Source organism: Dipodomys ordii, unplaced genomic scaffold (assembly GCF_000151885.1).
Source record: "Dipodomys ordii isolate 6190 unplaced genomic scaffold, Dord_2.0 Scaffold66, whole genome shotgun sequence".
NCBI lineage: Eukaryota > Metazoa > Chordata > Mammalia > Rodentia > Heteromyidae > Dipodomys > Dipodomys ordii.
The window spans coordinates 2,529,960-2,544,297 of NW_012267282.1; positions in this window are offsets into that span (position 1 = coordinate 2,529,960).

Consider the following 14,338-nt stretch of genomic DNA (forward strand, 5'->3'; position numbering starts at 1 on the left):
CCTGTGTATCTCCCCCGGTCCCGCACCCCTGCACCCCACCCCATCCCCACGGCCCCGTCCCCACTCCCCGTCCCCGCACCCATCCCGCACCCCGCCCTGGGCCCGGGCCCACGCAAGGCCGAGCGGTGACCAGGCCCCTCACCCCTCCCGCTGCCCAGGAAAGCGCTGTTTCCCTGCGCTCAGCCGCACTGGCCCCGCACGGGGACGGCGGCGGGGCGCGGCCCCCGCGAGGCCCTGCAAGGGACCTGGACCGCGCTGCCAAGAACCGGATTGACGATGGCGGTGACACGCACTGGGCCGGAGGCAGTGGGCGGTGCCCAGGAAGGCTGCGGGAGCCCCCAACACAGGGGTGCGCGCTGTAGCTCCCTGCGCGGTGTGGCACCCGGGACACCTTCGGCCTCTCTGGGCCCTGCTCACCTTGGCTTTTTTCTCTCTTTCTTTTTCCAGCCCTGGGGCTTGAACTCGGGGCCTGGGCGCTGTCCCTGGGCTTCTCTTATTCACCTTGGCTTTTTTTTCATCTTAACTTTTCTAAACCAAAACATCCCCTCCACTACTGTCTTGTTGCCACTCAACTGCCCCGCTCCAAGTGCAGTTCCTCAGGAACTTTCTAGAAACATCTTTTGAACGTTAGTCTTTATGTGCCTACTATACAGTAAGTATTCAACATAAGCCAGCTGTCAGCCCTAAAGAACTAGCCTGGGCAGCATAGCAAGGCAGCAACCCAGAAGAAATGTGAACCGTTGGCCAGTTTCCTGAACACAAAATGGACATTTCTTATCTCCATTTCCCAGACAATACAACACAACAATGGATATGTTATATTGTATTAGGCATTGTAAGTAATCTAGAGAAGTTATTTTTAATAAAAGTCTTCAATATAAACAGTTCCAGCCACTAAGGAGGTGTAGGTAGGAGAATTGTGGTCAGAGGCCAGCCCTAGTCAAAACCTGAGATTCTACCTGAAAAATAACAAAGCAAAAGCAAGTTGGGGTGTGGCCCAATGGCAGAGCACCTGCTTAGTGCACTTGAGACTCTTAAGTTCAAAGAACTGAAAAAAAAATCAGGATATCTGGCTTTACTTGAAAATCCAAATCTGCATGTCAGATCTGCAGGTCACCCTGGTGGACAGCCGCAGGTTCAGTCTCCTCACCCAACCAGAGCCACCTCCCGGCTCCAGTCTCCAAAAGGGAAAGATGCTGTGGGCCTGAGTAACTGGACATTTACCTTGCATAAGGAAAATGTGACCTCAAGCTGGGACCATCCGAGCCCCCCACACAGAGCAACACCCCAATGCCACAAGGAAGAGCAGGGGAGCAAACTGCTGTTCAGGAGAGGAGAGAAGAAGAGTGGTTCTAAGTGGGAAAGTGCTGGGTAAAAGCTCCCCTACTGGGAGCTATTCAATTCACTCATTAGGAATGAAACAGACTCCAATCTACCAGGTCTGAAGGGGCCCAGGAGGCTGCTTTATTGCATGCAGGAGTGGGAGGGATCCCCGCCACCCCATCCCCAACCCCCCCCCAGACTGTCTGCCTCAGAGGGCAAAAGTCAAACACCTGCAGGAACCAGACAGAGATGCAAATGTGAGCAGATGCCCAACAACACACTTGGCTAGAATCGTAAATATGTGGGAATCTCTTCCCTTCTCCAAAGATGCCAAACACACAGCCCTCTGGAAGCACCTCCCAGTCTGGAGATGGAGAACAGACAGAAACGTGGCTGTCACAGGAAAAGCTACAGTCAAATGCTGATTACCAATCTTCCCTGACAGCCCGGTGTAGGGTAGATGAGAGGGAGCAGCGGGGACTTGGGCCGGCGTGAGCCTACGCCTTATCTAAAGCAAGAGCACACTGGTCAGCTCCATTCGCCCTGCGTCTGAGCGGGAAGGAAGGAATCAGGTCTGCTTCCAGCCAGGGAAGGGAGCAAGGGTGGGTCTCATCAGGTTCACCACATGCATAAGTAGACAGGTCAAAATGAAATCCCCTTGCACAACTAATCGATGCTCGTTTTCAAAAAATAAAATAACCCAGCTGCTTGGAGGCTCTCGGCCTCCCCCATCCTCACAATTCTCCTTAAGCAAAGCAAACTCTGTCAGTTGGCCAGACTGAGTTCAAAGGGCATCAGTTAGCATCTTTTGCACAAGAGAAAACATGGCTCTAGATTATGGTGCCCAGGGACACATCAATCCCTCCCTGGCCTTCCTCTAACTGAGGAGTCAGTCTTCCATCTGGCTTCAACACATTCCCACATTCTGGAACCATCCATGCTCATGTGATGGGATCCACTGGCTGGCACATGCTGGCGGCAGCGGCATTACACACTACAGCACTGGGGATGCACTGATCCCAAGCCAGGAGTGCGCACTCGGGTAACTGCGTTCCCCTCCGCATGTATCAGCCCCGAGCGGCACTTCTGCATCAGCTGAGCACTGAGGCCCAAGACTCCACCTGCAGATCAGACAATGGCAGCGGAACCACCACGGCCAGAAGGGCACCCAGACAGAGGCTCCTCACTCTGGAGAGTCACTTTGAAGTCAGCACACAGTGAGCTGAGAAAGCCCTATATATTCCCTCACAACATCTTGCAGATAAACAGTGGGCCATGCAAATAGTCACAGAAGGACCTAGCCTCACCTTCTAACACGTGAGCTAGAAACTTCTGCCTAGAGAGACAAAAGGTTGAAGAGTTTCTGAGCTACCAGACCATGTAAGACGCTGGGCAAAGCACATGGCACCAGAACCAGCAGAGGACTAGCGGGACATGCCTTATTGGGGAGGAGACCACAGAAGTCGTTTTTACAGGTACCTTCATTGTACTGGGGTTAGGAAGCAGGATAACCAGCAACACCAACCAGTCTTGCAGGCGTAAGACTGGCAACTTAGGACAAGGCTACACTTGGCAATGACATTTTAAAAACAAGGGAGTTGATTTGAATATAACCCTTAGTCATGGAAGAGCTGCAAAGAGGCTCGGGAGAGGTTGAGAAATCATGGTAGTTTTCCAAACACTTTCCTAAAACCCCTTTTCCAAAACCAAAAGTTCAAGTATCAGGTATACCTGGAGCACAGCCTCCAGAACTCCACAGACTGGTGGAAATCAATGCTGGCAAACTAACCGAGGGAGACACATTCCTACTCAGGCTTTGACTTCTAGGACAGAGCTGCCACCTGGGTGGCACAAAGGTGTGTAAAGGGTCCCCTCTGGGTGAAGAAGAGCCATGGGGCCTGGCTAGAAGATGCTTAGCAAGCTCCACAAAAAGCCACAAGGACAGCCAGGCAGCTTTGACTCCAAATTTCAGCTCCCAGGGACATGTGTGTGCTTATAAATGGAACAAAACTGCAACCACGGCGTTGAGCCCCCACGGGCTGCCTCCCCACAGGCTGCCTCTGCCCATAAACAAGAACAAAGCCTGCCCAGGGCTACTCTCCCACCCACTTGCCCTTATTTCTGTGCATAATGGGCAGATCACTGCCCAGGGTCCCAGGGGATTAATTACAGACACTGTCTATGAAGGGCTCCTCAGTCTAGGGTCAGTCCTGATTCTCATATACGGGATCCGGGAAGGAGACTTTCACTTTGAAGACAAATGGTCCAAACCATTGCCACGTTCCAACTTGACCTGGTAACAAACCTCAAACATCCACAAGGTGGCCTTTTCCTAATCACTTAACCTGTGTCAGTTACTGGAGATACAGCCATGATGATGATAATGAGGAGGAGGAGGAGGAGGAGGATGGAGAGAGAACTGTCTGCCTGCAGCCCGTGCTAGCAGATAGGATCTCAGAAATGTCTGCCTCAGTCTGCACACTTTTACCAGGCACCTGGCACTGTGGTACATCCTGACAACACAGGCTGCCAAGAGAGGATGGCTGTGGCCCCACAGAACCTTGGTCCAGCCAGGGAGACAAAGCATCAGGAAGTGGAGAAGGAAATTGCCCAACATGGCTAGATTCAAAGAAAACAGCCATTCTGCTTGGCTGTCTGGTGTCCCTTCTGATTGGCTGTTATGTCTAGGGTCCCTTCTGAATGGCTGTGGTATCTGTGGCCATTCAGATTGCCTGTGGTGTCTGTCTGTTCTGATTGGCTGTGATGACTGATGTCCATTCTGATGGGCTGTGGTTTCTGGTGTCCATTCTGATTGGCTGTGGTGTCTATTCTGGTTGGCTGTGATGACTGATGTCCATTCTGATTGGCTGTGGTGTCTGTTCTGATTGGTTGTGATGACTGGTGTCCATTCTGATTGGCTGTGGTGTCTATTCTGATTGGCTGTGGTGTCTGTTCTGATTGGCTGTGGTTTCTGATGTCCATTCTGATGGGCTGTGGTGTCTATTCTGATTGGCTGTGATGACTGATGTCCATTCTGATTGGCTGTGCTATCTCGTGTTCACCTTGACTGGCTGGGGTGTTGCTGCTGCTTGTTCAAAACAGAAGCATACGTTTGTTAAGAAGACCAAGGCCTGGTGAGGCCTGGACTTCTCTTTCTCTGGTTCTCTCCAAGGCTGGTTCCCTGACCCCATTCAGAATTCAGACTGATGCCACCTGTGCGAGGCCTGTGCCCATCATCCAGGTACAGTAGAGCCCACGCCGCGGCCTTCATCGCTCACCACTCCATTTTGTCATCTGTGTGTGGCACAAAGATGGCGGCAGCCTGGCCCACTCCCACGTGCCCTCTATGAAGTCTTCTCGTCAGCCCTCCCACCGAGCGGTGGGATCTGTGCCCCTCATCTTCAGCCATGTCACTGGATGTCTTTGTAGAGCACCTGTGGAAACTCCCCCGACTTGTTGACTGTACCTCATTCTCTGCACGCAGCACCCCAGGCAGAGGGCTGCCCGTTCTGATTTAGCCCACACCCAAGCACAGGCCCAATGGCGACTTCTGAACTACAAAGGGAAAATGGCAGACACCTGGATGCTTCCGTGCTTCTGACAGTATCCATTCATCCTCTCCCGGAAACAAACTTCAACCATGTGTAATCGCCACGCTTTTTACCTTCACAAACTGCTTTTTAGTAAATCCAGGCCCAAGAACAACAGGATCATCCAACTTCTGCCTGAAAAGACTACCGGAAAAGCAGGAAGATTGCCCCACACACACACACACACGCAGACACCTGCCCTCCTCTAGGGGACAGAAAAGTGGCCTAGAGGAAGTGACCCCAGTGCTCCAGACCCCTCATCTCTAGTCCACTGTGAAAGCTTAGAAGGCAGGCGGCACTCTAAGGAAGATGGGCCTGATGGGGAGCACTGCAGACCTGCCAGGTCCCATCTACACCCAAAGCCAGCTGTGGGTTATACGTAAACGATGGGGGCGGCTGTGTTCCAATAAAAGTTTATTTACAGAACAGGTTAAAGGCTACATCAGCCAACTCTTCCCATTCATCGCCAGGGAAACCTGAAAGTGGGTTTCACAGAGCCCCTCCTGGTCCCTGACCCTCCTCCAAGCCAGCCAGGGCTTTCATGCCTCCTTCCTGTGGCCGCTTATCAAAGACACAAATCCTGTGAACCTGATGGGCACGCCCTCCCTTTTGGAGACCTGACTGTTGATTCCTAGCACAGGTGTCAGAAGAAAGAGCAGCAGGCTCTGGGAGCCGCCAGCCTCCTTCCCACGGAAGCTCACTTCCAGCTTCCAGAGATCGTGCAGGATTGATGACAGGTGCCAGGACCTCAGCATCCTGTGAAGTCCAGGAGATGAGAAATTCAAATGCATGTTACACTTACTTACACACACACACACACACACACACGACTTCAAACTCAGATGATGAAGGTTGACAAGGGAAGTGTAAAGCTGGGCCTGGCGTAGACCTCCTCACTATTTCCAGCGCTAGGTATCAGTGGCATCAGACCTTTGATCGGTCATGGTAGCGATGTCAGTCAGAGCAGGTCCTCCCAGAACCTCCTTGTCATCTCTCCTCGTGGAAAGGTGTCACTTTCCCTCAGATACACCAACTCTCTACAGCATCTCATTCCACCTGCATTCACACACACCCCAAGACAAAGATAAACATAATGCACAGGGAAGAGGGGGGAGGGCCACCCGAAGGTCCCGGCCCTGCCTGTCACCCTCCACACACCAGGCTCCATTAGGGACACAGGTGACAGATTTGACCCATTGTTGAACAAGGATTGGAAGTGTTAATGTCACATGGCTGAAGCTAAGGGAGTAATAATTGGGAGATAAAGAGAGAGGCATCAGTGTGCAGCAGGATGAATCTGCACACTTCCCTGCTTCGGAGGAGAATGTTCTGTAGGGTTTTGACAGTCACCTTGAACAGAATTAGAGAAAGAACTAATAATTGCCTGACGTTTACAGCACAGCTCTGCCACCCCCGTGGGCAGCTGTGGCTTGACAACCCACACACGGGCACACACACATATTTGACACGTGCACAGCATGTACACACTTGAGCATGCACACGCATGCACACACACACACACACACACACACACACACCTTGCTCTGCACCCTGCTGCCCCTCCCCACGCCCAGCCCCTACCTGGTTCTGAGCTCAGGATGACAGGTGGCAAAGGTGGGGAGAGTCACATGGAGTTCTGCGCGTGCGTGCACACACACGCGCACGCACACGCACACACACACACACACACTGCCAGAAGGCAAAGCCATATGCTGCCTGCACCCCACCGTTCCTGTCAGCCGCCCTCTCGCTTCCCCATGATTTGAAGTGGGAAGAGCTCACAGCCACGCTGCTGAGCCCCGGGGGAAGGAGTGAGCTCGCCCACCAGAGCATGGCTCCATCTCTGACTGGAATGCCTCTGAGAGGGATCAGAGACAGCCCTCAGCAGGCCCGTGCAGGGGAAGCCCTCGAGCCCCGCCCACCCCCGCAGGGCCGTCCTTCTCAGCTTCCCTCCAGAACCTGGCCTGCTGCTGCCCCTCGCAGGCCCCTGAGCCCCTGCACAGGTGACCCTCCGGTGACCCACCCTTGGGGAACAGACAGGTGGACAGGGGCTGTGCTGCTCAGACACCAGCCTCAGAGCAGGTTCAGACCCTACGCCAGAAGAGGAAGGGAGAAGCTGCTTCATGCAGTGCTCTGGAAACGGTGGCGATTACCATGGGGCCAGCACACATGTAATACACAGTGACACAGAGCTATGACCTCAGGACCCGGCACAGTGACCTCAGTACCCAGCGTAGTGACCTCAGTACCCGGCACAGTGACCTCAGTACCCGGCGCAGTGACCTCAGTACCCGGCGCAGTGACCTCAGGACCCGGCGCAGTGACCTCAGGACCCGGCGCAGTGACCTCAGGACCCGGCGCAGTGACCTCAGGACCCGGCGCAGTGACCTCAGTACCCGGCGCAGTGACCTCAGTACCCGGCGCAGTGACCTCAGTACCCGGTACAGTCACCTCAGTACCCAGCGCAGTGACCTCAGTACCCAGTGCAGTGACCTCAGTACCCAGCGCAGTGACCTCAGTACCTGGTACAGTCACCTCAGTACCCAGCGCAGTGACCTCAGTACCCAGCAGTGACCTCAGTACCCAGCGCAGTGACCTCAGTATCCAGTGCAGTCACCTCAGTACCCAGCGCAGTCACCTCAGTACCCAGTGCAGTGACCTCAGTACCCAGTGCAGTGACCTCAGTACCCAGCGCAGTGACCTCAGTACCCAGCGCAGTGACCTCAGTACCCAGCACAGTGACCTCAGTACCCAGCGCAGTCACCTCAGTACCCAGCACAGTGACCTCAGTACCCAGCACAGTCACCTCAGTACCCAGCGCAGTGACCTCAGTACCCAGCACAGTGACCTCAGTACCCAGCGCAGTGACCTCAGTACCCAGCGCAGTGACCTCAGTACCCAGCGCAGTCACCTCAGTACCCAGCACAGTGACCTCAGTACCCAGCGCAGTCACCTCAGTACCCAGCAGTGACCTCAGTACCCAGCGCAGTGACCTCAGTACCCAGCGCAGTCACCTCAGTACCCAGCGCAGTGACCTCAGTACCCAGCACAGTCACCTCAGTACCCAGCGCAGTCACCTCAGTACCCAGCACAGTGACCTCAGTACCCAGCACAGTCACCTCAGTACCCAGCACAGTCACCTCAGTACCCAGCACAGTCTCCTCAGTACCCAGCACAGTGACCTCAGTACCCAGCACAGTCACCTCAGTACCCAGCACAGTGACCTCAGTACCCAGTGCAGTGACTGCTCTGTAAACTATTCCCAGCACAGGAAGGGTTCCATGCTTTCATCTTGCAGTCGGAATTCTCAGGATGTCACTATTTTTACAGCTGTCCCAGGCGGCCAGCATGAGATCAGATGAGCAAAAACTTCTTCGTGCAAAGGTTCTGGGCCAGAGGAAGCCCTAGAGCCTTCCCGGGACAGCTTTCTCCTGCGGGCCTGCAATGTTAGCTGGTACTGATGTTTATGTTGCCAAGATCGATCGCATTTCAACTCTCACCTGCGGCTGCCTTGGCAGGGCCTGGCAGGATGGTTGTATGGACCTCGTGAGACCAGATTCACACCCACCGCTCAGTGAGCCCAACCCAGGAGACAAACCAGCAGCCTCGGACTCCTCTGCGTGGTTCTGGGACCCCGCGGGCAGGGCCTTGCCACGGGGAAGTCGGGTCCACCCAGTACTGAGATGGTACCCAAGTGTTCAGAGGCAGTGCAGGGCCTCCCACAAGCCATGAGGTCTGAGTGAGCTTGGGGGGTGAGCCCTCAATCCTGAGATTCAGCTGCAGCGTTCAATGCTGGTGACTGAACAGGAAAGGAAGACCAGAATACACACATATACACACACTATGCACACACATGGACACATACTCATATACACACGCACGTGCACACGTACATATAGATTCACACGTGTGCATAGACAGAGGAATACATGCATATTCTCACCCCCGCCCCTCTCTCTCCTCGTCCCCTGCCACTACCTCCCTCTACTCTCAACTCTGCCAGGACCAAGGCCGCAGCCCGAGGTGGCGCTCAGCCTGGCCCCTACAGAACTGCGCACCGGGGTGGTTCCCTGGTACCTCACCCACCTGGCGGTGTTGTGTTACAGGCACTAATGCAACCACCCACCATTTGTTTAATCATACTGTGGCTATTCTAAAATTGGAGGTTTTACATGAAGGTCCAAATGCACGGCTTCCTGGAGAAACCTGCTTGAGCAGCACAGGGCCTGTGCTCCAGAATGGAGTCAATCCATCACACAGCGGGTCACCGACCCTCCGGGCAGGGTCACCGCAGCCCCGCTGGGAGGGGGGACTCAGCCAGCTGAGAGGGGGCCGCACTTCCAAACCTTGATTAGGCCTCAGAACTGCTTCTGACCAGAGCCTAGGTGCACACACCTCGAGTCCCGCCCCTCACAAAACTCCCATCACAAATACGTTTCTATCCGCACTTGTTTTCTTTTTTTTTTTTTTTTTTTTTGTCGGTCGTGGGGCTTGAACTCTGGGCCTGGGCGCTGTCCCTCAGCTCTTCAGCTCAAGGTGAGAGCTCTACCACTTGAGCCACAGCGCCACTTCCTGTTTTCTGTTGGTTTTATTGGAGATAGGAGTCTCACGGTCTCTCCTGCCCGGGCTGGCTTTGAACCGTGATCCTCAGATCTCAGCCTCCTGAGTAGCTAGGAGTACAGGCGTGAGCCACCAGCGCCCGGCTCCGCTCTTGTTTTCTAAATGCTACTTTGTAATATTTCACACAAGGGCCAGGAAGACACTGAATGGTGAGTGCACATTGAACACGACTTCCCACAGACACCCACACTGCCCAGCCCCCTTCCCACGCCAATCCCAGCCCAAGCAGCCCCACACAAAGCAGCCTGACTGTCAGGCTCATCCCACGGAGTGAGGGGAGAGATGATTTGGTAATTTATTAGCCTTCCATGGGGCACATTCAGACACAAAGCCACGGGCACCTCCAAATGGTGTTTTATGCATCCACCGATATAAACTCTATCAAACGCTATATAAATCCAGATAAAAGTAATAAAGTTAGCGTCGTAAAAGACCGATGGCAATGTGATAATTGACGGCCCTGGTAACCTGCTGAAATATTACAATAACTCAAGTCTCCATGCGGGATCTCATTGTTTCTCCTCTGAGATGAATCTGTTTGGGGCTTTAAGATATTTAAATAAGGCTAGATTGGATTAATCTGCTTCACACTCTAACAGAGGCTGCTACCAGTGGTTCTGAGGTTCTGTTTTCCTATGTCCCAATCACTGCCCACACTTCCCTCTGAGGGGGCCGAAGCCAGGTGCCCCAGATTTACAGTCCATGCTTAACTTCTAGCCATGGGTAGCAACCTGCCTGTGGCTGACAGTCTGTCTTTTCAGACTTTCTCTCCCGGTGCTGGTTGGGATATTATATAAACTTCACTGCCTTGAATCCTGGCCCCACAGAATCTCTGCACACAGCCAGACTACCACTGAAGGGTGTACCCTGGAGCATGAAGTGTCTCTGGCTGTCTTTTGAGTGCAAATCACAGAAAATCAACTCCAACCTACTTAATGAAAAAGGAAGTTGGCTGCTTGGAGGAAAGGAAAAGACAAAGCAGCAGCTGCCGGGTAAGTTCCCACCTTGTCCCAGCAGTCTCCACACTAACAGGTCAGGCTCTCATTGAAGCAAGATAATGAAGCAGCTGTGTCTCCAGCAGGAAGGCTGTGTCCTCATTGGCCAGGGGGATTGCTATATTCTGATTGGCCAGGGCTGATTCTACATTCTGATTGGTCAGCAAGGAGGTATGCCCTAATTGGCTAAGGGGATCCTGTGCTCCAATTGGTCAGCAGGAAAGCTATGTTTTGATTGGCCAGGATGTTAAGTATGTCAGCGATCCCTACACCAAATGTGATTTTTGAGGAGAGGAACACCACTGGCACACTGTTTGGAGACAGACCAGACATCTGAGTGAGACAGCACGCCCAAACCCGAAATGGAGGTGAGCAGCAGGACTGCAGCCCTACAGCCCAGAAGCCCTCGTCATCTGCTGCTGTTGGTGAGCTGGGCTAGAACCCGCACGGCTCTCAGGCCCTGCGGTGGGCAAGGGAGGGAGGCGGCCAGCCAGGCTCCCGCTGAAGCCACATAATGGACTAACAGACGGACCGAGCGTCCCTTCAGCACAGCACCACATTACACCCTCACCCCGAGCCGTGACCGGCTCCGGCACCAGCACCCGGCCTGGTGTTCTCAGGACTGGCTCTGCACTGGAGCAGGTCAGTCTTGGCACACTCCAGGCTGACCCAGTCCCACACACAGTCAGCCTTCTCCAGCAGCTCTCCTTTCTTTCTTTCTCCCATTTAGTCCTCAGGCTTCCAGAATTTTCCACAAGTAATCTTTCTCTAAATGCAAACCCAGGGAACAGAACCGCAGGCTTATAAAAATAGCTATTTGAATGCACAAACAAATGTAATACCAAACACAAAATAACACAAAACCAACACCTAGCACCCTGGGGGATTAACTGCAGCAGAACAGCCCGGAGCCTGAAGCTGAGAGAACAGGAAGAGAGACCAAATTCCACGCAGCAGAGAAAGCACAGCCCACATCGGAGACTGTTTGGACAAACAGGTAGCCATGAGAGAGAAAATATGCTCTGAGCTCCCTACACCCAACACCTTTTCCCTTAGAAACCAATTCCTGCCGGTAAAATGTAACGCTCACACCCAAACACAATCAGGTCCAGCTGACAAACATGAGCAGCTGCCCGGGCTCCCTGCGTCTCGGCTGGGGGACATGCTCACTAAAAGGCGCTCAAGAGTTGATCCTTGGGACTGGAATTCCAGGCCTCTCCGGGAGCCTCAGCCCCTGGAGAACGGGAGAGCAGAGGTGCTGCCCCGCACCCAGCCAGCCAGGCTTCCCAGCATTGATGAGGCCACATGGCACACAGGAAGCTCTGTGCTGACATCCCACTGAGGAAGTGAATGGACTTGAAAGCAGCAGCCATTACACCAAAATGCTAAGATAGGGCCAGGCACGGTGGCTCAAGCCTGCAATCCCAGCTACTCAGGAGGCGGAGACAGGAGGATCGTGGTCTGACGCCAGCTCTGAACAAAAATATGACAACCTATCAAAGACAAAGGAAAGGCAAAAGAACTGGGTCTGTGGCCCAAGAGGTGGAGTGCCTGCTAGCAAATGCAAGATCCGGAGTCGATCCCCAGTGCCACTCAGAAACAAAATGTACCACTTGGGGGGAAAGAAAAAAGGCTGAGATGGGGCTGGGCTGGGTGTGGTTCTGTGGAGAGCCTGGCCTCACACGCACGAGGCCTCGGAGCCACCCCAGCACAGCACAAGAACAATGAAGAGCTGAAACCAAGTCCGAAGAGGCTGAACAGGAGCGGGACAGAGAGCACGCAGCCTGGGCAGCCTCAGGCCACACCCTGGACGCCCCCTGCAGACCACCGCAGCGCTGCGGCCCACAGCAGCAGTGCTGACAGCCAGCCTAACCGCATCCAGGGTGAATGAGGCTCCCAGTAAAGGGCGCGACCCTGCCTGCGAGGGGCCGGCGGGGCGCACTAACAAGGCAGTAAAGGGGATCGCCGCACTTACCAGCCAGGGGCTTGGTGCCCGGCCTGCTGAGGCCGTGGCGGGTCACAGGGCGCGTCTCAGGGTCCCCACCCGGCAATGGCTCACCTCCACAAGGAGAGGCTGAGCACGAAAGCACCTGAGGAGCCCAGAGAAACAGGGAGTCACGCCCATCTTGCTGGCCGGAAATGTCTTGATTCAGATCACATGGCCAAATACTGGTCCCAGAACCACCACCACCTGCCCATGCCAACACCAGCTCTCTTCTGCCTTGCTAGGAAGAGAGTCTGGGCTTCATTCATGGCAGCTGAGTGCTTCCTGGCCTCTCCTGCAGCTGTGACCACTGGCTGAGTTCTGACCAATGAGAGACCACTGCTTAAAGAAGCCAGAACAACTAGCAGGGGCACCTGAAGCTCCAGCAGGGGGAGATGATGGCTGGAGCTCTGGGAGCCATCTTGGATCATGAGGCAGCCGTGAAGACAGAGGTCACAAGCTAAAGATGGCAGAGCAGCGAATAGATGGAGACTTTAGACATCGTGGAATCACCATAGCAACCGCAAGAGACAAAAACTAATTTCTCTCTTGTTTAAGCTCATTGCTTTTTCTCCATTCCATCCATCCAAGTCTAATCCTAGAAGAAGGCTGAGGGCCCGCTAAGCACTTAGCAGACGCCCCGGGCTCTGAGGACCCCCAGTCCTAGCCTGCAGAGACCTCCTGAGATAAATACCCTCACCCTGGACAGAGCAAAGTCCAGAGCAGCATCTGGGAATCAGAGGCACATAGATACCCGCACGGGACAGCGCGGCCTTCGGAGAGTTGCAGAAGAGCCACACTGGGGAGTTCTAGAAGATTCTCTGATCCCACCACCCCATTTAACAGATTGGGAGACTGAGGCTCTCCAGGAAAAAAAAACTGATTTCCCCAATCTCCCTAGGCTAGGGCTTCTTAACACAAAAGAAAATTAGAAAAGATCTTCTTAGTAAGTCTAAGAGTCCACAATAATGTTTTACCAGGCCTAAGAACAGAAAAGAACAAGGAAACAATTTTACTGAATATATCAATTAATTAATTGCCCGAGGAATAATGCAGAGCTATTTATACATTCATGAGAGGGTGGTGCAGGAGGCAAGTGTGCATATTTAAGTCCACCCCGATGTTTACAGCACGCTCCTGTCTTGGCCAGCAGGTGTCAATCCTCTATTTGTGCCAAAAACTTCCTCCTAATGCCATTTATTATTCATTTAATCAGAGGTGTTTATTGGCTGGGAATCTAGGGGGAAAATTCCATGATCAGGGTTTGTCTGGTACAGGACCTTGGGGGAAAAGTGAAAGTTAGAAAAACAAGGAAGCTGACTCCTCTTTTTTCAGAAAGATACAGTGAGAATATGGAAGGTTACAATAGATGATAGATGCAGACTCGGCCAGGCAGACAGAGGTGACAGACAGATGAACACTGGGCCAGTCTAGGCGGTCAGGACAACCACAAGATTCTCGGCCATTCCCCGTCCCTGTGGGCCAGGAGGCGGGCCGCTTTCAGATGAGACCCTGCACCTCCACGTCAGACGCAAGCCCTGGCGAAGTTCTAGGGTTAAACAGAGTGACTGAGCGAGCGCTGAGGCCCAGGAACCCCAGGAAGACCTCTGGGAAAGACGGTGGCACGGCCATTGCATGCGGCATTCACGTCACAATTGCTCGGAAGTGGGTGGCGCCCGCAGCCCCAGGTGTCAAGAGGTACCAGGCTGCCTGCTGCCCCCCACTGCCGGCCCCAGCTGTCCCCCACTGCCGGCCCAGCTCTGCCCCCCACTGCCGGCCCAGCTCTGCCCCCCCACTGCCCGCCCCAGCTCCCACTGTCCCCCCCC